Source organism: Balaenoptera ricei, chromosome 5, assembly GCF_028023285.1.
Source record: "Balaenoptera ricei isolate mBalRic1 chromosome 5, mBalRic1.hap2, whole genome shotgun sequence".
In the NCBI taxonomy this organism is placed as follows: domain Eukaryota; kingdom Metazoa; phylum Chordata; class Mammalia; order Artiodactyla; family Balaenopteridae; genus Balaenoptera; species Balaenoptera ricei.
Window position 1 is genome coordinate 98,298,477 of NC_082643.1, and position 23,131 is coordinate 98,321,607.

The 23,131-nt window shown below is 43.6% G+C and overlaps 1 protein-coding gene across 2 annotated transcripts in view; it reads left to right on the forward strand.

The window, feature by feature from the left end:
• Positions 1–23,131, forward strand: part of QDPR (quinoid dihydropteridine reductase) — a 57,360-nt gene that overhangs the window by 24,681 nt on the left and 9,548 nt on the right. The window contains exons 8-9 of one of the 2 annotated variants that reach the window (XR_009503336.1): positions 1,484–1,538; positions 1,847–1,902. The gene's annotated coding sequence lies outside the window, so the exon portion shown is untranslated. The remainder of the gene's footprint in view (positions 1–1,483; positions 1,539–1,846; positions 1,903–23,131) is intronic. The other variant, XR_009503337.1, reaches the window with a different exon arrangement.

Consider the following 23,131-nt stretch of genomic DNA (forward strand, 5'->3'; position numbering starts at 1 on the left):
CAGAATCTGAAGCTGGGGGGATGGCCCTGTGCATTTAGAAACAGTGCTCCACGTGACTGATACCGGCCATTCTGATTGAGAATTAGTGGTCTAGTGCACCCCATCATTTTACAAATGAGGAAACTGAGACCCAGAGCAATGACTTTCCATCCTTATGGCCAGTAAATGGCAGAACTAAGCCCAGAACCCAGTCACCAGATGGCTGCTATTCATAAAGGCTTTTACCATGTGTTTTCTTTTTCAATTCTTAAAAAAAAAATTTTTTATTGAGGTAAAATTCACATAACATAAAATTAACCCTTTTAAAGTGAAAAAACTTGGTGGCGTTTAGTCTATTCATAGTGTTCTGTAAACATGTTCATCACCCCAAAATCCAGCCCCATACCCACTAAGCAGTCACTCCTCATTCCCCCTGTCTCCAGCCCCTGGCAGCCACCAATCTGTTCTCTGTCTGTGAATTTACCTGTTCTGGATATTTCATGTAAATACAATCATGCAGTCTGTGGCCTTTTATGTCTGGCTTCTTTCACTTAGCATGTTTTCAAGGTTCATCTCCTTTGGAGCAGCTATTAGCACTTCATTCCTTTTTGTGGCTGAATAATATTACATTGTTTGTATATACTACACTCCATTCATCTGTTGATAGACATTTGGGTTGTTTCTGCCTTTTGGCTGCCGTGAATAGTACTGCCATGCATATTCCTGTACAGGTATTTGAGTACCTCTTTTCAGTTCTTTTGGATATATACCCAGCTGTGGGGTTGCTCAGTCATCTGGTAATTCTGTGTGTACTATTTGAAGAGTCTTTTTTGATTCTTGACTCTGCATTTCAAGGAGATATTATCCAACTTTTATAGGAAAGAAGATGTGAGCTCAGAAAATAGGACTCATTTCTTCAAAGTCACCCAATGCTGTGGTCTGAATGTTTTGTGTCCCCTCCAAAATTCGTACATTCATATCTTGAAATCCTAATGCCCAATGTAATGGTGTTAGGAGGTGGGGCCATTGGGAGGTGAGCCCTTATGTATAGGATTAGTGCCCTTTTAAAAGCAGGTTCAGCAAGATCCCTAGCCCTTTAGCCAAGTGAGGACACAATAAGAAGTCTGTGACTTGGAAGAGGGCTCTCACCCAACCCTGCTGGCCCCTTGATCTCAGACTTACAGCCTCCAGAACTGTGAGAAATCAACTTCTGTTTTTATCAGCCATTCAGTCTTTGGTATTTCATTATAGCATCCCGAGTGGCCCAAGACCCCCAGCCAGAGAGCGGTACAGCGGGAAGTCACAGCACCTTACATGCCCACTCTTCCATCTCATCCTCCCCAAAATACCTGAGATAGATGGTTGCCATTTTCAGATGAAGAAACAGTCCCATAAGTTAAGTGACTTGTTGAGGATACAATTAATTTCAGGAGACGTTTTCATTCCATTTAGAAACCAGACCTTATCATTGATTATTTAGATGTGTTTCTTTTCCTTTCCTTAGGCCTTACAACCTGGTGACATGCCAAGAGAATGTAATGGGATCAGGTGTGAGGAAGGTGGGATGTTTTTCCTCTTATGCTTTAGCCAGTCATTCAGCAAGTAAGTTTTGAGTGCCAGCTATGTAATAGGTGCTAATGTATGACACGCAGTGAATGGAGTAGGCAAAGCCCTCTGTCTGCCTTTCACTGAGGGCAGACACAATAAACAATGAAATATAGCCTGAATATAAGTTAGAGTAGGTGAAAAGGGTGTGAACTGTGAGGAAAAAAGAGCAAGGTAAGGGGGTTAAGGAATGTTGAGGAGGTGGGGTTGCAATTTCAGACAGTGTAGAGTTATGGACTGAATGTTTGTGTCCCCCCTGCAGATCCCTATGTTGAAACCCTAAGCCCCAATGTGGCTGAAGATGGAGCCTCTAAAGAAGTAAGTAAGGTTGATTGAGGTGACAAGGGTGGGGCCCAGATCTCATACAATTAGTGTCCTTATAAGAAGAGACACCAGAGAGCGCTTTCTCTCTGTCTGTCTGTCTGTCAGTGCACACACCAAGGAAAGGCCACGTGAAGGTACAGTGAGAAGGTGGCCGTCTGCAAGCCAGGAGAGTCCTTACAAGAACAAATCACCTGGCACCTTGGTATTGGACTTCTGACCTCTAGAAAATTAAGTTCAGTCCTTTGGGCCGCCCAGTCTGTGGTATTTTGTTATGGCAGCCAGAGCTGACTAAGACGGTGAGGGAGGACCTCATTTGAAGAGATGACATTTGAGCAAATCTTAAAGGAGGTGCAGAAGTTAGCCCCTTGGATATCTGAAGTATGAGTGTTTTAGACAAAAGCCCCACGGCATGAGTGTGCCAGGTATGGCTGAGGAGCTTAAGGAGAACTTGGGGACTGGAGTGGAGTGAGTGGGGTCAGTAAAGGAGCCATTGTAGATGAGACCAGAGACATGATCGTGTGGCGCAGAGGTTCCCAAACTTCCTAGGTCCGTGGTGCCATTAGTGTCTTAGCAATTTTTCATGGTGCCCCTACATCAAAGGAAGTACTTAACAGTGGCTTTATAAATAGTTAGATCCTAACAATCTAATAGTCCCAGTGGGACAGATATCGCTATGTTAACCTAGGAGATGTAAACTACCCTGTGGTGACCCTGTGAATTCCCTGGGGTGCCTGGTGCACAATTTGAAAATGGAAAATGTAAGGTGGTGTGCATTTTAGGGACTTTGGCTTTGGCTTTTGGCAGCTGTTGTGGGGATTTTGAGCAAAGGCGTGACATGATATATTTTAAAAGATTGCTTCAGCTGTTATGTTGAAGATAATCCTGAGACTGTTGTGATGATCCAGGCAAGAAATGATGGTGGCTAGGGTGGTAGCGGTGGAGGTGGTGAGAGGAAAGTGTATTCTGAAGGTAGAGTCAACAGGATTTCCTGGTGGACTGAATGTGAGGGTGAGAGAGAAGAGTCAGAGATGACTCCCAAGGTTTTTGACATGAGCAGAAGGAAGGATTGAGTTTTTTGCCAAATGTGATGGAGAAGGCTGTGGATAGAGCAAGTTTTGCTGGGAATATCAGGAGTGTAGTTTTTTACTTACAGGTTTGCTCTTTCCTATCCCGGTGGTGATGTTGAATTGTATTTTGAGTCTGGAGTTCAAGAGAGAGATCTGGGATGGAGATGAAAACTTGGGGTCATGAGCATACAGTTGGCATTTAAAGCTAGGAGACTAGCTGAGATCACTAAGGGAGTGTGTCAATGGCATCTAGGAGGTGGAAACCACACAGTGATGTAAGCAGGGCAAGTTTAACATGAAGAATTATTGAATAACAAGAAATTAACTATAAAGGACTAAAGAGAACCCCAAAGAATACCTTTTGGCTGGGGGAGAGTACTCAAGGAAAGACACATTTGGAAGACAGACCCCTCCCCAAGGCTGGGATCTGGACCTCATTGGAGCCAGGATGGTTGTGGCTCCGTGGATGGCAGAGAGCTTCGCTGGGTTTCCTGGGCCAGTGCTGCTCTACCGTCACTGGGGAAGCAGGAAACACCCTGTCAAGGTGCAGGTAGACCGAGGCTAGAAGCACTCCCACTGGGGTGCCTTTGAGACCCACTGGGGATCCTGCTCATGGGGTGCTGCCGAAACTCAAGGCAAAGCTGTCCCTGGGAGTGCTGCTTCATGTCTCCCACATGCACGTGGTATCCACGTGGCAGGAGCAGAAAGGAAACACGCCAGAACCAGGAGGAGAAGCTCCTTCTTCTTGCAGGGTTTCCAACACTCTCTGTTGGCAAAACTTTGCGTAATGTCAACTGTGCAGGAAGGCCCACAGGTCTACCACCATTACTGCAGAGCAGCCCATGAAGGTGACCTTGGAGCAGTGTGGCAAAACACTGGCTGTTAATGGACTGAATGTTTGTGTCCTTCCAAAACTCATATGTTGAAAGTCTACCCTCCCAATATGATGATGTTAGGAGGTGGGGCCTTTGGGAGATAATTAGGATGAGACGAGATCATTGGGTGAAACCCTCATGAATGGGATTAGTGCCCTTATGAGAGTCATGGGACAGCTTGCTTCCCTCTACTCTGCTCTCTGCCACTGGAGGACACAATGAGAAATCAGCATTCTGCAGCTGAGAAGTGGGTCCTAACCAGGACCCCTGATCCAGACATGCTGACCCCCTGATCTCAGCCTTCCAGCTTCCAGAACTGTGAGACATACATTTCTGTTTTTTTTATAAGCTACCCAATCCATGGTAGTTATAGCAGCCTGAACTAAGACACTAGCAAAACGTTAAATGTGTGCAGAGAAGATGACCATGGACTGAGCTCTCTAAGATTGGGAAGAAGAGGAAAAGTCAACAAAGGACACCGGAAGGAGCAACCAATGAGGCAGAATGTGCAGTCCTGGGAGTAAAGTGAAGAAAGTGTATTGAGAAAGAAGGAATGAACAGCAATGCCAAATGCTGCTGAGAAGTGAAGGAAGATAAAGGCTAGAAACTGACCATTGGACTTAGCCGTGGGGAGTTCACGGATGGTGCTGACAAGCACTTTCAGTAGAGTAGTGGGGGTCAAAGATTAGAGTGAGCTTAAGAGAGCAGGGGAGAAGAGGAATGGGTGTACAGACGCCTTTAACTCAGTTAAAGGAGTTAACTTTGTTAGAGTCTTCTAAACTTTACCCTTGAACAGAATCTAAAAAAGTCTACCAGGCTTTTGGGTCTGCGTTGTTCTCATAGATTTACTTTATTGCTGAAGCCCTTTCTCGGGGAGCTGATCTGAGGCATGCAATTTGCAGCCTGGTTTATGGCATTTTCTGATTTCCCTTCACCTGAGCTCATCTGAAGCGCCCTTGTCCCAGGTGCTCATTTCCTGCCACACTCCAGAGGTCGGCCTCTGCTCCCTCCGCAGATGGGCTCTCACCAGCTCGGAGGTCAGCCTGTGCATTCCTGGCTCCTCTTCCTCATGGATTCTTAAGGGGTCCACATCCAGGGGCAGTTTTTGCAGGGACACATCTTTTCCTCTCTTGAGGTCCTTGCCACAGGAGGAGGATGAGGAGGATGAGGGATTTATCCGATGAGGAGGATGAGGGAGAGGAGGGATGAAGGTTAGATTCCCCTGAACTCCTAAAGCATTATTTTGCATTTTGCATCTCCCCATCCTCAGTGTTCAGTAAATGTTGAATGAGTGGACGAAAGGCAGGCTTGGAGAAGATAACTAATCGGTGTGCTCCTAGTACGTGATGCAAGTGAGTGATGGAGCCAGGTGTCCACAGATCCCCACCCCTTGTTGCTTGTATGATACCCTGGCTAGAGACATAAGACTGTCACTTCCCTTCCCACAGCCAGTTTTTAAACCATCTTATTTCTTCCATCTGCTATTTTGTCCACCTGTCATCTCCCTTGTTGCCTCTCCCAGGCTGATGGACTCAAGTGCACCTTGTTTGCATACCTGGCTCTGCCACGTGGTAGTGGAAGGACCATGAGCAATGGGCCAGAACTGGTCTCTTTTCTCAGCCCCGTTCTTTGCCCTTCTCTGTCCTGCTCTGTATTGCAGGGACCTGCCTTTCCCAGGCTCCCTTGCCAACTGTCTTCCTATAGGTTTTGGCAGCGGGGTCCCTTGTGGAAGACTGAAGTGGGGGAGAGGGGAGAAACCACAGTATCTCCATGTCCCCTCCTGCCTCTGGTGGCATCTCTGGGGGCAGTGGCATCTTTGGCCATGGCAGTATCACTTCCACAGCCCCAGCTCCCACTGGCCAGCCCCTCCCCTGTGGCTCCCTGCAGACCTGCCCACTGGGCTCTTCTTTTTGATTCTCAGCCCTTGGAGAAGCAGTGGCTTTCCACTGTTGCTAATCTTTGGGTCACCTCACCATCCCATGTTTGGATTCTGGATTTTTCCACCTCCCATATGGCTTATTTCCTTTATTAAGTCCCCCCCTGTTTGAGTAGTTTCTGTTTGCTGGCTGGTCCTCATCTGTGAAATGGGAATGATCATATCTGCCTTATGGAGTAGCTGTGGGGATTCAGTGAAATAGTACATGATTATTTATTCTTATTATCATACTTCAGGGGGAAATAGTGGGCCTATTTTAGGAGAGTATGTTTTGACTTCTGCATTTTTAATTTGCCTCAAAGTCATTGGTCCTCAAGTTCATTTCTCACCCAAGGGAGGTGGTGGCAGTATCACCACTCACCCTTCCGGACACTCCTGAGGGGCTGAATCAGTGCAGCTGAATAACCTGGGACTGGAGAGAGACCCTCCCAGTGTGACCATGTTCGTTCTGTGGCAGGTCAGCTCAGCCGGGGACCTGGGGAGAGCGGTGCTGCTACTCTGGGCCTGTTCAAGTCACAGCTGTTTACAACCCTAGAAAATGGAAAGGCTGAAGTACTGTGTCTAAGGAAAATGCGAAGGCAGACACTTCATCCAAAGTGCAGCCGAGAGCCTGTCTGGGGGCTTGGAAAGAGGGCTGGGAAGGTTCTGCTTCTGGGTCTCTGTTGGTGGAAAAAAATCGGGGTTGAGTCCAATTTTTTCCCCATAGATCAATTCTATTGTGACACTCTATCACTTAGATTAAAATAAATACCATTTGGGACATTCTAAGGGGAAAAAGCTCCACGGAGGCTAAGGGAAGCACATTAGCTAGAGAATCCTACTCAGCCAGAGGCTTCTGTTGTCTTGGGGTCCAGACCAGCCTGTGTGTAGGGGATTATGGGTAGAAACCTGCTGTGTTTCTAGAATGTTCTTAGCATTGAGAGACTGTGTCCTGAGGAATACTCCCAAGTTAAGCAAGTCCCTTTCTGGCCTCTGCCTCAGTTTCCTAGAGCTACATTTGCTCCATTTTCAGGGAGAATTTCTTACTAAAATTTTTGCAAATTATGTTATCTCTGGATAAAGTAATTTGGACTAGAAGTCTGAGTGAGAGAAAAATTAAATGTCCCACTTCACTGGTTATTTAAGAAATGCAAACTGAAACAATGAGATGGCAGTCGTACTAGGTAAATGCAGGGGAGCAAATTTGCCACGGAAACATGTGTATCTTTGGCATGAGGATTGTTTTAGGCTGATTATCTTTAAGAAGAAGAAGATTCAGGAATTCCTTCTTTTGACCTCTCCCTTAGCTGCCTAAAGAATTTAGATAAAGGGACTGTTCCCAGAATAGAGCTACCACCAGAGGTATCTGCAAAGAATATGGGCGGGGTGTGGTGGGAGAGAGATCGGAGTTCACTCTGTGTCCCTTGTCTCTTCAGGGCCTAGCAAACATTTGTTTATCAAACATTTTCTTTTTCATTTTCATGTGAATTGTCTTTCTCCCCTTTGAAGTCCCCAACCACTACCCTCAATGTCCTCTTTTGTCTTCAGCTGAAGATGGTATTTAAGGTGAGGGCTTCGGCCATTTCGGTGAGTTACTACTATTTTCCTGGGTCTCTCCCATGCATACATGTTATTAAACTTTTATTTGATTTTCTCCTTTTAATGTGTCTCATGTCAACTTAATTCTTAGACCAGCCAGAAGAACCTAGAAGGGTAGAGGAAAATTTCTTCCCCCCACCGCCACCACAAACTAGCAACTATTTTTAAAGCACGTGCTGACATGTATTTTTGAACCCTGTTGGTGGGAGGGCCACATAGAACTGTTTAGGAGAGTAACTTGATACTCTATCAATACTCTTAAATAGATAGCTAGTGGGAAGCAACCGAATAGCACAGGGAGATCAGCTCTGTGCTTTGTGACCACCTCGAGGGGTGGGATAGGGAGAGTGGGGGGGAGGGAGATGCAAGAGGGAAGAGATATGGGAACATATGTATATGTATAACTGATTCACTTTGTTATAAAGCAGAAACTAACACACCATTGTAAAGCAATTATACTCCAATAAAGATGTTTAAAAAAAAAAACTTTTCACCATTTGATCTAGTAATCCCATATCTTAGATTCTATGAAATAATCAGAAACAAGACAGAATGGATAAACAGCAAGGTGCTACTGTATAGCACAGGGAACTATATTCAATATCCTGTAATAAACCATTATGGAAAAGAATATGAAAAAGAATGTATACATTGATATATATGAATCGCTTTGCTGTACAGCAGAAATGAACACAACATTGTAAATCAGCTATACTTCAATAAAATAAAAAAAGAAACAAGGACAAGAAATATAACAAATATATGAATTCCTGCATCATTAATTACTGCAATCTTTGAAACAACTCAAAAGACCCAACAATAAAGTATTGTTAAGTAATCACTGTAGCTAACATTTATTGAGCACTTTCTATGCTGTAGGTGTGGCTTTACAAGGATTAACAAATCCTCACAATTCTATTGAAGAGACTCCTATTTTTAAGTCCATTTTACAGTTGAGAAGAATGAGGCATAGAGAGAAGTTACTCACCCAAGTTTACACAGTTAGGAGGTAGTGAGAGCCAGGATTTGAACAGGCATTTCGACTACAACGTTTGTGTTCTCAGCCACTGCACTACAGCAGCCTGCGAATAAGCCATATGATGAGCACAATTTAGTTATGCCAATAACAAATATAATACCATTATCAAAGACCACATTTTCAAACAATTCTTATTGATATGAGACAATCCTCAAGGAATGTGAAAATTATCTGTTGTGGAGAAATAGATTTTTGGTTAATAAAAACTTCTTGCAGAATGCTTTTTTTTTAAAAAACATATTTATTTCCATGGGCAGAAGCAGACCCAACATTTTGAAAATACTTTTGCAACATCACTTTTTTGTAGTGTTTGTTCTGAATTCACAGTTTTCCTGTCTGATCTTCTAAAGCAGACTCCGCGGGAGGCAGATGGAGAGGCTTGCAGTTTAGGAGGCCAATAGCTGGTTAGCAGCAGAGAGGCAAACAAGTTCTGAATCAGCATTTCAGTCCGTGGTAATGCTGGGCTTTTAGCTGCCTGTGACTTCGAGTGTAGAAAAGGGAAACACTCAGATGAGAGGAGTTTTTGAAATGTCCACTTGGTGGAGCTGTCAGCTTAGGTGGAAGTGTGATTGGCTTGCTTACCTGCAAGTAATTTTCAGTGTTGTTTCAATGACTCTTGGAAATTGATGCCCCAGACAACTCCTAGGTCCTTCAAACCCAGATTCTACAATTATAACTAAACAACTTGTAACAAGAAGATGCATAAGTTCTGGGGATCTGATGCACAGCATAAGGATTATAGTCGATATTGCTATATTATATACTTCAGAGTTCTAAAAGAGTCGATCTTAAATGTTCTCACCACGGAAGAGAAATGATAATTCTGTGATGTGATAGAGATATTATTGAAAGCTATGGTGGTTATCATATTGCAGTATATAAGTGTATCAATCAACATGGTGTACACCTTTAATGTACACAATGCTATATGTCGGTTATATTTCAATAGAAACAAAATCCAAGACCCTAAAACAGTATTTGGTGTGATTATTGCCTGTTGCACCCACAGGACTGTAAGCTTCATGGGGGCACTGAATGTCAGGGCTCCCGGAGATACTGCCTTAGTCCTCTTCTTCCTCTAACTTTAGTTAGTTGTCAAAAGGACCATCTAGGGAGCTTATTAAAAATGGATTCCTGGACCCCTCCCCAGAACTGAATCATAGTTGTAGGGTAGAGTCATGTATTAGTTGTCTGCTACTGCATAACGAATAGTGGCTTTAAAGAACAGTACTTATTATCTCCCCCAGTTTCTGTGGGTCTGGAATTTGGAAGGGGCTAATTTGGGGATTCTGGCTCAGGGTCTCCCATGAAGTTGCTGTCAGATGTCATCTGGGGCTACATTCATCTGGAGGCTTGATTGGGGCTGGAGTATCCACTTCCAGAGGTGCTGGGAAGTTGATTCCAGGAACGGTACAGGACAGGAAGGATGTGCTGGGCTAGTTCACGTCTATTCAGCCACACGTGCTGTCTGGGAATGGCAGAGTTTTAAGTGCTGGTTCTTTTGTTGGGTGCATCCTTGCTGGAGTCCTCTGACCAGCAACCCTGAATATAGTTTGTTCCTTGAGCAGGTGTAACCCTCGGCTGCTAACCTGCCATGGTTCCCTTCTGTGCTGGGCCACTTTGTCTTTCCAGGCCATTCTCCTGGGCGGTGTCCTTTACAAGATGCCTCGAGGTTGGCTCCTTCTTACATGACCCACATCTGGCCTGTGGGAACACATAAGCCTTTGCCTCCTCTCACTTACAGAGAAGGGAAGGGAAGTGCCATAGCTCTCCAGTAGTTCTCTCCCAAGACATTGTCTGTCCCTCTGCCGTCTCTCCTCTGTCACAGACTGGAGGTGGGTGTCCAGGACTCTGGTAATGACTTCCCAGGCTCTCGATGGGCCCTGCATAAATGATCTAATGCTGTGTCTGGGCATGTGGGGACCTAGTACCTATCACGTTCTCACCTGTGGGCATCAACAGAAAAACTGACACACCAGGTCCCTTTCAACATCCTCTCCATGCTCCAGCGCTAAAGCTTCCTAGGAGCTGCTTCACCCTTTCCACTTGGGTGTCCCAGAGGTAACTTGAACATGGTGTGTCCAAGCTTAGTATCCATCCCTGTCTTAGTCCATTCTGGCTGTCTTGGTTGGCAGGGGCTGGATCATGAAGGATCTTTGTTTAGTGAATTTTGTCTTGCAGGCAATGGGGAACCTCTGAAAGCTTAAAACATTTTTTTCCACTGTGAGGCTTTCCGCTTCCTTGCATTTTAGAAGATCCAAGCAGTGTGAAGAACGTCCACAAGGGGGCAGCCGTTGGCAATAGATGGGAATATTGGTGCGGAAAACCAGCGTGTGAAACTGGTTCAATTTTCTTTTCCTTGTGGGGGCCTCTGCTCAGCTCTCTGAGTAGGTCTAAGATCGACACGTAACCTCAATATTGGAGACTAGCTGCTGTGCATCCTGACTTTTTTCTCTCTCCCTGCCTTCCTCCTTTCCTCTCACCCTTTCTCCCCTGCATCCTCTTGTGTACTTTCTTCACTGAAGTGGAAAGTCAGGTTTAAAAAAGTAGTAGATAACTTCCTAAACATGACCAAGCTTGCAACGTCTTAAAAGCCCAATCTCCATGCAAACAGATGACGACACACACACGAGAAACAGCAACAGTTCAGACTGCTAGAGTGTGCACAAGCCACTGGGAAAAGGACCTGTTCCCTGTCAGTATGTCAGAAGTCCCTGTAAAGTTCCCATCACCTGTACACGCTAAGAGATGGTTATTGATTCCAATTCAGGTCTCACTGACGTTTACTGAATGCCTACTGTGTGTCAGGTTAGGTGCTGGGAGATTGAGACTATGTTATTTCACCGAATCTTCACACCAGTACTTTGAGCTCAGTAGGCCTTTCCCTATTTACACATAAGGCAATTGAGTCTTAGAGGGATCATGCCGCTGGCAGGTCACAGAAACATAATTTAAGCCAGAGTTTGGACTTCTTACTCTAGTGTTCCTGCCATTAAACCCCATGGGATTGCTTGATTTAGTCCCATCTCCCAATGTGAATATGATTCAGGGTGACCAGTGTGGGGAAGAGAGAGGCAGCTTTTTCTTCTGATGTCAACTAAGCTCAGTGCATAGATGCTCCAGAGGGAAAGAAGAGGCATGAGGGAACAGGGGCTGTCATTGTTCTTTTTGACTCCAAGTCAGTCAGAGGCTGGAGGGCTCAGTCAGGGGAGCAGACTTAAGGGAGCAGAGAGTGAAAACTTTGGACAACTTGGTGGTCTGTGACCCTTTGCTCAGCCAGGGACTGTCCTGGATAGTCCTGGTGGCCAGCATAGGGCTGGGGTCCAATAAATATTTGTTCCACCGAACCCCTTGTACAGATGGGAAGACAAAGGACCAGGGGTCTGGCTATGACCAGTTTAAGGTCAATGAATGGTAGAGCAAGGTGTGGAACTCTGGGGGCTTTGAGTGTTTCCTTACACCAGTTTTCCAAAGTATGAGCCATTCCATTGGGGTATGTGTACAGGGAGATGTGGGGTGGGACACAGGAGAATGCTTTCTATTTAATAATCATCTATTTTATATAAAAATATGTAGCAAGCTTTCAATTCCATGGATATTATGGCCAGGATGCGACTAAATTAGATAGCAAGAAAAAAGTGGATCGATTTAAATGTTACATAAAGAATACACCGGAATAGCCAATACAATATTGAAGGAGAACAAAGTTGGAAGACTGATGCTACTTGACTTCAAGACTTACTGTAAAGCTACAGTAATCAAGACAGTGATGTACTGATGAAAGAATAGACAAACAGATCAATGGAACACAATAAGGAGCCCAGAAATACACCCCGATAAAAATACAGTCAATTGATCTTTGATAAAGGAGCACAGGAAACACAACGGGGCAAAGATAGTCTCTTCAACAATGGTGCTGGAACAACAGAACTTCCAAAAAAATTAATCTAGACACAGTCCTTACATCCTTCAGGAAATTCACTCAAAATATAGGATCATTTCCCCATTTCATAGCCTTAAATGTAAAATGCAAAACTATAAACTCCTAGAAGATAACATAGGAGAAAACCTAAATGACCTTGGTTATGGTGATGCTTTTTTAGATACACCACCAAACACATGATCCATGAAAGAAATAATTGATAAGCTGGACTTCATTAAAATTAAAAAGTTCTGCTCCGTGAAAGGAAATGTAACAGAGGCGGAGCAGGCACGCAGCTGTTATCGCGAGACCCTGAGCCTCGTGGGCGGAGTTACGGCTGTGCAGACAGTCAGCGCGGTCCGCGCGGCAGAGAGTGCGGGAAGAGGCGGATTGCAGCCTTCTCCCCGGGGCCCTCCGGGCCCTCTGGCCTTGGGGCCAGCAGGTGAGCTGGGGGGCCCGGGGACAGCCTGAGGGCTGTGTCCTATAGAGCTCCAGAGCCCTCACCGCGGCTGCCCCCTGGCCGGGCCCAGGCCTTGAAGCAGCAGTGACCCTTCTCCCCCCGTCCCCACCTCGTCGACCTAATGGTGGTGGCAGTCACCATGGGTCACAATCCACGGAGGCCTCAGCAGCTGGAGTATATGGACCCTGCCATTAAGGTAACAGTTTCAACCAGCTTCCGTCTCTCCGTTCAATTTTCAAAACTTGGTACAGCTGAGATCAGTTGTCTACTCCTAGGAGGTGGCCAGAGGTCAGGGTTAAGGTGTAAGGACATTGCGCAGCATTACTCCAGGTCCACCTCTGTGGTTAGCGCTATTCTCAGAGAAGGGCAATTGGGAGCTGGGAATTCACCTGATGGGTATTTGCTCCTATTGATCCTATACAAATGATTCTCTCCAGCTTAAATGAAAAGCCTAAGGACCGGTAGATCCTGGGTGCCTGGCTCCCTCAGTGGTGACGGCTGGGCAGGGTCTGGGGACCTGGCCCTGAGGGCGCTGACAGCTGAGATCTGCCCCTTTAGCCAGGCCTGGGCCCCGGCAGGAGGATCCAGCCTGGGTGCTGGACGAATGCTCCTGGGCCGGGTAACCGGCCCGTGCAGCGACCCTCTCCTCTCAGCCAGGGCCTGGACCTCAGAGGGGGAAAGTTGAGCCTTGGGACCTTGCCCCTTCTTGTCAGAACAGAGAATAACATTTGTTTGGGAGGAGGTTTATTGGGAACTCTGTGACCTGACTGTGACCTGACCTCAAAAAAAGGATCTGACACGGAGAGGTTTGCAACAACTAACCATGCCCCTCCCTCACCTTTCCTATTAAAGGGCTTTGCTGGAAGCTTTCGAGGAGCGCAGGGTTTTTAAGGCATGAGCCGCCCGTCTCCTTTCATGGGCCTACAATAGGCCTTTCTCTGTTCCCAGCTCTGACGTTTTGGTATTGTTTGGCCTCACTGTGCTTCAGGCACATGGACTTGTGTTGGATAACAAAAATATCAAGTGAATTAGAAGAAAAGCCACAGACTGGGAGAAAATATTTACAAAAAACACATCTGATAAAGGACTGTTAGCCAATATACCAAGAAGCCTTAAAAAACAATAAGATAACAAACAACCCAATTAAAAAATGGACCAAAGACTTCAACAGATGCCTCATCAAAGAGGATATACAGCTGGCAAATAAGCATATGAAAAGATGTTCCATATCATGTGTCATTAGGGAAATGCAAGTTAAAACAATGAGATATCACCACACACCTATTAGAATGGCCAAAATCTGAAACAACGACACCATATGCTGGTGCGGATGTGGAGCAGCCGGAACTCTCATTCATTGCTGGTGAGAATGCCGCGTGGTACAGCCACTTTGGAAGACAGTTTGGCAGTCTCTCACACAACTAAACATACTCTCATGGTACGAGCCAGGAATCACCCTCCTTGGTCTTTACCCAAAGGAGTTGAAAACTTAACGTCTACAGAAAACCCTGCACGTGAATGTTTAGAGCAATTTTAATCATAATCGCCAAACCGTGGAAGCAACCAAGATGTCCTTCAGTAGGTGAATGAATAAATGCGCTGTGGTCCATCTAGACAGTGGAATAGTACTCAGTGCTAAAAAGAAGTGCACTGTCAAGCCATGACAAGACATGAAGGAAACTTAAATGCATATTATTAAATGAAAGAAGTCAATCTGAGAGGGCTACAGACTGTATGATTCCAACTATATCACATTTGGGATAAGGCAAAACTATGGAGGTAATAAAAAGATCAGTGTTGGTGGCGGGGGTGGGTAGGAGAAGAGATGAATGGGCAGAGCATAGAGGATTTTGAGGGGAGTGAATATACTCTGTATGATATCATACTGGTGGGTACATGTCATTACACATTTGTCCAAACCCATAGCACCCTTAGATAAACTATGGATTTTGAGTGATTATGATGTGTCAATGTAAGTTCATCCTCTGTAAAAAAGGTACTGCTCTGGGGAGTGATGTTGCTAACGGGGAGGCTATGCATGTGTGTGGGCTGGGAGTTTATGACAAATCTCTGTACCGTCCTTTCAATTTTTAGGTACACCTAACCCCGCTCTTGAAAAGATAGTCTTGAAAAAATACATTACCTAAAATAGGTTTCCTATTGCTGCTGTACCAAATTACCACAAACTTAGTGATTGAAAACAACCCAGATTTATTATTTTATAGCTCTGGAGGTCAGGAGTCCTAAAATGAAGGGATCAGCAGGGCTGCATTCTTTCCAGAGGCTCTTGGGCACAGCATCCCCTAGAAATTCAGATTATCAGTTATTCCTTTCATGAACCGTATCTTTGATGTTTTATCTAAAAAGGCATCACCATACCTGTCATCTAGGTTTTCTCCTATGCTAGGAGTTTTAAAGTTGCATTTTGCATTGAGGTCTGTGATCCATTTTGAGCTAATTTTTGTGAAGGGTGTAATTTGTTTCCTTGCCTTTTCTAGATTCTAATGGTGCCTTCCTTGGCTTGAGGTCCCTTCCTTGCATCACTCCAACCTCTGCTTCTGTTGTCACATCTCCTTTTTCTGACTTTGACCTTCTCGTCTCCCTCTTATAAGGCGCCTTGTAATTACATCGGGCCCACCCAGATAATATAGGATAATTTCTTCATTTCAGGATCCTTAATTTAATTACATCTGCCAAATCCCTTTTGCCATGTAAGGGAACACATTCATAGGTTCTGAGATTAGGACATAAATACCTTTTGGGGACCATTATTCTGTCATAGAGTAGAGATGGTATAAATATGTGGTGAGATCACGAAGGTCTTTGAATGACTGAAGTTTGGGAAATACTGTCTCACATCCCAGCTGCTTCCTTGGAGAACATTTACAGCCGTGACACCAGCTTCCTTAGGGATTTGTGTATTTGAAGGGTCAGGTAGAGGAAAGCTTTGCTATCTGAGGGCATAATTGCCTGTTTTTTTTTTTTTTTAAATTATTTTACTGAAGTATAGTTGATTTACAATGTTGTGTTAATTTCTTCTGTACAGCAAAGTGATTCAGTTATACATATATATATACATACATTCTTTTTCATATTCTTTTCCATTATGGCTTATCACAGGATATTGAATATAGTTCCCTGTGCTATACAGTAGGACCTTGTTGCTTATGTATAATTGCCTGTTAATGAGGGCAGGTCGTGCCATGGGAAAGTCCTTCTGAGAGCAGGTAGACGTGGAGTTTAATTTGGAAGTGGGCGCTGGAAAAAGCTGACTTGTTCTACGTAAAAGCATGAGAAGAATTACTGGGAAGGGTGATGCACAGCCTTGTACAGGTGGTGTGAGGCTGAGGTACATTTAAAGAACAGGATGTTGATATTTAATCTAGAGTTGTTTTCATTCTTGCCTTGTCACTCCTTCATCTGGTCTCATGCTTGGGGCGGGATAAAAATGCTTTATACGTGTGTGAACCTGTGCTTGAAAAAAGTTATTGGCTCCCACTGGCCAACATTTTATCCTCGGCCCCTCCTCTTCCCAGTTAAGGGAAAGACTGACTTACACATCCAGGTCTTGAGGGACAGATTGTGAACAGAACAGGTGTCAGGACAGTGTTATAGGTTGGACCAAGTAGAGGGACCCGAGAGAATAAAGCCTTTGCAAATATCTCAGGGGAAGTTTTGGTCTTCCTTGTGCATTATCTCAGTTAATCCCCACTAGACACTCTGAGACCCAGAGACGTTATGCAATGGACTTAATGGACCAGCTGGGTCTTTAGTCATGTCTGTGTTGGCTTGAAGGCCAGTTCTCAAATTGGTTGTCATGGACAAACATGCCTGGTTATAGCATTTTAGAGATAGGGTGGTCTTGATGCTAGAGCTCAGGCCTCACCTGAAACTCATTGTTGCATCAATTATATTGTCCAGTATCAAATTTAATGAGTATGCTCTGAAAATTTATAATGTATGGATAACTATGCTTGTAGGTGGGGTATGGGACATTGTAATGGATATGCACCTGCACTCTTTACCAAAGCGTGTTCCTAAGAACGCCATTGTCTCAGGGTGGTAATAGGTCTTCATGACAAAAAGTGTTCCTACTCAGCCATAAAAAAGAATGAAATTTTGCCATTTGCAGCAACATGGATGGATCTGGAAGGCATTATGCTAAGTGAAATGTCAGTCAGAGAAAGACAAATACTGTATGATCACTTATAGGTAGAATCTAAAAAATACAACAAACTCCTGAATGTAACAAAAAAGAGACAGATTCACGGATAATAGATAACAAACTAGTGGTTACCGGCTAGGAGAGGGAAGGGAGGGAGGGGTGAAAAGGGGGTCGGGGATTAGGAGGTATAGCTATTATATATAAAATAAGCCACCAGAATATATTGTATAACGCAGGGAATATAGCCAATATTTTACAATAACTATAAATGAAATATAACCTTTAAAAATTGTGAATCAATATATTGTACACCTGTAACTTATATAATATTGTACATCAACTATATTTCAGTAAAAAAGAGATGGTAAAGATATTTTTAAAGTTTCCACAAGTAAGGAAAATACTGAAAATCAATTTATCTATCCATCCATCCATCCATTTTTTGCCTATCTCTCATTTATCTATGTATTCCTTATAGAACTTCTTAGAACCTCTAATATGTGCAATGGGAATCTCCAAGAGGGAGATATAGCATGCAGCATTTCCTTGGGGATCAATATCTAGAGAGAATGAGTGCCTGACACAGAGCAGGTGCTCTGTGAATGTGTGCGGCATGAATAAACCAATGGGTGAATGTTACAGATGAGGTAAGGAGTTCCAGGAGGGGAAAGAGAACTTCTCTGATCAATATGTAGCTTAAGACTATGGTAATGATTGAATTCCAAAGTATTTATGAAACATTTACTATGCCAGTAGCTACCATTTACTAAGCACCTACTGTGTGCCAGGCATGATGCTAGATGCTTTCTTATAATCTTTTTAGTTAAAATGGGATCATGAGATATAATCAGTCATTTGGGAGGGCTTCTGTAGGGTCTGCCGATAGAAGTAAGCTTTACAAGGCAATTGTGATAGCCCCATAAAGACTTAACATAACCTGCGATCATAATAGGAAGGACTAAAGACCAGGTGACCCTTCAAGCCACTTGAAATACTAGCACTTAATAGCAGAATGTTATGCATAATTAGACAGGACTAGTGTGCAGCTCTTTTAAAAATACAGCATTTACACTGAATGTCAATATTTTCTTTCATCAGGGAACCACCAGTGTACATTGTTAAGTGAAAGCAAGCAGCCAAGTTAAATTCTAATTAAATGTTACCATTGTTATTTGAAAAATAACAGGTTAGCATTGGTGTCAAATTGACTTTTATCAGCGGATGGAATTAGAGCATTTTGTCATTTTAGGGCTGTCAAATACATGTGAATAATGTTGCCCAAGAAGCCTTCCTTGACTTTAGTTAAGGTTGAAACAAAGAGAATTAATATGGCGAGGATGTAAATGAGAGTGTCATTAGCACAAGAAAAGGATTATGTTGTATCTGGTTTTCTTTGAGCCTCTGCAGATGCTTTGTTAGCGGGCTGGATGTTTTCCTGTGCTGTGAATTCCAAATGTAGCTCGTGTTCCTGGTTGGCAGTGCAGTGGACAAGCAGATCTCCTTCCTGTGTACAGCTTCCCTAAACCGGCTGTCTGAGCAGGGAAATGAGAAGCCTTTCCTCAGGGGCAGAAGGATAAAATATGAAAGAGAATTTGAGTTTTAAGAGAACAGGTACTTATCAAGAGGACAAACTAATCAAGAGTCGTTTTAGGATGGGAAGTGAATACGAGGCAGAGTTTCACGTCTGCAAAGCTGGCAGGGAGGTGGCATGATGCCAGCGCTGGGCATCAGAGATCTATTAGTGGTAACTGGTCAGTCCTCCTGTGTGCCAGCCCTGCGTGGTATCCTGGTGATTCAAGACAGTTACTGCCTTTGAAGACCTTAAGATTCCAGAACAGTGGGGGAGACCTACAATGGAATGTGACTCTGAAGTGGATGGCAGAATCCAATTCCCAAGTCTTTCCACTTCTATCTGTGTGAACTTGGACACATTACTGCACCCCTGTGATTCTCAGACTCCTCATCTGTAAAATGGGAGCACTGACACCTACCTCACAGGTCCTTTGTGGGGATGAAATGATCAACTGTATTGATAGTTTCCTGCACACACATAGCTGGCCTTCAGGAACCTGCTAGTTTCCTTTCTCTGAATGCCTCCCTTCTTAGATTAAAGAATGACTTCGATTGGACCAGCAGGAAGAGGGTTGCATCAAGACAAATAGGTCACGCCAGTTCCTAGTTGCTGATAAAGAATGAGAAGGCAACTCGATCAAGGGCTTTTGTCTCTTCTCACCGGGGCTGACATTTAAGCACATCCCATTCCATTTTTGTGAATGATCTCAGAACAACGGTATTGTCCTGTTTTATTGTCAACTTAAGTCACCCGTGAGTGTTGACATCTTTCATTCTTTTATTCCACAGACATCCATAGACTACATGGGTGGTGTGGGTGAGGGACGGGTGATTGACAGAGAGCTGGGAGGGGCCAGTGCTCTGGAGTCAGGCTACTTATTGGTGACATGCTTAGGAAAGTCGCTTAACAACCATAATACATGAAGAATAATTTCTACCTCATAGGGTTGTTACGGTGCTTAAATGAGACAATACACTGTAATGGTTAAATGAGACAATATATGTTGTGTAATTCATCTGTATACAATATATATGTGCATATGATAGAGAAAGAAGTTGGTACCCAAATTTACATGTAATATGATAATATATCTTCAAGACTGTGAGCTTCTAATGCACAGGCCGTGTCTTATTTGAAAAGCACTGTACTATTGTGGTTAAGCGCATGTGCTCTGAGTCAATCCTGGAGTTTAAACCTTGGCTCCACTACTTACCAGCTGGTGTTCTTTTTTTTTTTTTTTTTTTTTAATTAATTAATTTATTTATTTATTTTTGGGTGTGTTGGGTCTTCGTTTCTGTGCGAGGACCTTCTCTAGCTGTGGCGAGTGGGGGCCACTCTTCATTGCGGTGCACGGGCCTCTCACCGTCGCGGCCTCTCTTGTTGTGGAGCACGGGCTCCAGACGCGCAGGCTCAGTAGTTGTGGCTCACGGATCTAGTTGCTCCACAGCATGTGGGATCTTCCCAGACCAGGGCTCGAACCCGTGTCCCCTGCATTGGCAGGCAGATTCTCAACCACTGTGCCACCAGGGAAGCACCTACCAGCTGGTGTTCTTGAGTAAAGTATGTGTCTCTGAAACTCAGTATCCTAAAATTGAAAATTAAGATAATGGTGCCACCTCACAGTGTTTTGCGAGAATTCAGTAGTACATAATGAAATTCTGCTGAAGGATGAGGGCACAGCTAGCTGGTAAGAGACTAACCCTGCCGATAGCAAAAATAGCCAAGTTGGAAAAATTACAAAAACAGCTGTTTGAAGGCATCAGAGGACAACCAAGGCAGCAAATAAATTTTGGTAATATCCTATTTCTTGATCCAGGTAGGGGTTGCTTAGAAGTGTTAACCTTGTGTAGATTGATAGAGCTGTACACTCGTGGGCTTTTCTGTAAGTCAGCTATATTTCAATAAGGACATTTACAAAAACGTGGGATGGATTGTTAGAAGCACTGATTATGGCACTGGAATGGAGTGTGTGCATCCAGGTGTTATCTGGTCTTTTTTTTTTTTTTTTTAACGCCCAGGCCTCGTCCTGTCCTGTGCCCTACACGTAGATGTTCAGTAGATTTCTGTAGAGTCTAACTGAATTGAATGCGCTGTTTTTTCCTGGTGCCTTTTGAAAATCTATTTCCTCTCCTTTGTTTTCCCTCTCAGACACTCACTGGCATATCAATGTCCTCTTCTATTGTTTATAGCAAGTTGATTATTTTGGCAGAAACTTTAGTCGCACCCCTTGTCCCTGGGAGGCATCAATAGAATACTGAAGTTTGATTATGAAGAGATGTAATTTCTCCAATACTATGAAAGTGTCTGTCAAACCCAGGGCTGAGTTTTCAACACACCCTGAATGTGACAGCAAACCCCTGTGTGATGTCCTAATGACCATCATAGCCAGTCAGTCACCAGTGGCTTCTCCAAGCAATGTGCTGTTCTCACCAAATCACACCAAAATCAAGGGCAGCAGATTTCTATAAAGTAGAGAGAATCTTGAGCAGGTGACCATTTTCCATATTCATGGTTAAGCGAAGGAAAACAAATGTTGATACAGTAAAGAAAGATAAGCTGTTTCCTTAAAATGAGTGCACTGCTGTACTTTTTAATCCTTGATCTAAAACACTAAATTGGGAAGAAACCTCACATGAACTTGGAGCTTGGAGGTATTCTGGATAAAACATCTGAAAACAAGTAGGCTTCATCACCCAATGGGAAGAGGGGTCACAGAGTCTGGGTTTCACTCTAAGACCTTCCACTCACCTTCCCCCCTTTCAGATACTCCCCTTCTGAACAACAAATTAATTTCTAGTTCTTCTCTACAAGTGAACTGTAGCCCTTTGTAGAACCAGCTTTATATGTAGGTTTATATGCAGCCAGCCTTAGAAAGGGGTAAAAATAATAAGAATTGGCCACCTTGAGCAGACTTGGTTTTGCCTCCCACCCCTTCTTTCCAGCCCATCACCCAGGAAAGTTCAGGGTCTGTGGGGTGCAGCAGAAAACTTCAGTGAAAGTTTTAGAGCTCAGTTACCTCCTGCTTTTGTCTCATTTGTTTTTGCTTCTGTACACTCCTTAACATCTGTCGCAGCTTACCTAGTGATGCATTTATTTTATTTATTTATTTATTTTTAATAAATTTATTTATTTTATTTATTTATTTTTGGCATCATTGGGTCTTCATTGCCGTGCGCGGGCTTTCTCTAGTTGTGGCGAGCGGGGTCTGCTCTTCGTTGCAGTGCGCAGGCTTCTCATTGCGGTGGCTTCTCTTGTGGAGCACGGGCTCTAGGCGCGCAGGCTTCAGTAGTTGTGGCACACAGGCCCAGTAGTTGTGGCTCACGGGCTCTAGAGCGCAGGCTCAGCAGTTGTGGCACACGGGCTTAGTTGCTGCACGGCATGTGGGATCTTCCCGGACTAGGGCTCGAACCCGTGTCCCCTGCATTGTCAGGCGGATTCTTGACCACTGCGCCACGAGGGAAGCCCGACCTAGTGATGCATTTAAAAGATACTTTTTAAAGATTTCATTTCACATTTTAGTGATTCTTCATTGGAACTGCAGTTCAAAGTACCTTGTCTGCCATCCTGCCAGAAATAAAAGTCCCATCGCTGGTATCATCCAAAAAACAGGCAGTTCTCTCCCCAAGAAGAGTTCAGCCCCACCTTTTGAAATACTTTTCTCTCACTGCCACATCTATTCTCCTATGTAGATCTGGTCATTTATTTATTCATCAAATATCTGCTGAGCGCCTACTGTGTGCCAGGTACTGCTTTGGATGCTGGGACACAGTACAAAACTACACACTGGCATTATCCAAAGAGTGTGTATAGTGGCTACTGAAAATGGGTATAAAATCAAATGTAAGAAAGTCTAAACATCAGGCTTATCTAGTATAAGGGAGGGTTTGTTCTCGAAAGGTCCAACAATATTATAACACCTTTATTTACATCTTGTCCTTTAGTTGGAATTTTGCCAATACATTTCCAACATTTCAGGATGTTTCTAAATTTGTTTTTGTTTTTGCTCTTCCATAATTGAACCCACCATTGCTTATGTTAAGCTCATGAGCTTGAAGCTAAAGACTTGCTACTTTAGACACATGTATAATGATCTCCATCTACATCTCAGTTCTATCAGGTTTTTGATATTTACACTTCTACCAGAGTATTAGGATTTTATTATTTTCAGATTTTTACTCATTATGTGAGATAAGGATCCAATGTTCTACAACCTTGCCAAATAACATATTAGTTGATCTTTTTTATAAACTGCTTACTTTGTTATGGACACTTTGTTAAGTGAGCATGATTTCATTTAATCCTGGGGTAGGAGTTACATGGCATCTCTGGACCATATAATAGAACTGCATTCTGTTCAGTGAGTTATTTGAGAGAAAGGAAATTTGATGTAGTTGAAAATATCATCATGGCATAATGAATAGTACACAAACAAGATGATTAACATTCTTTCAAATTTCAAATGGAACTCTAGTTATTCCAGTGAATGAATAATCTCTTGATTATACTTTTCAAGTATATAAAGTAAAAATCAGGCTGTAAGCCAACAACTTCTAAGTTCTAATTAATTTGATGTGAATATGTGGGATTCCCTTATTATGAGCCAGATAG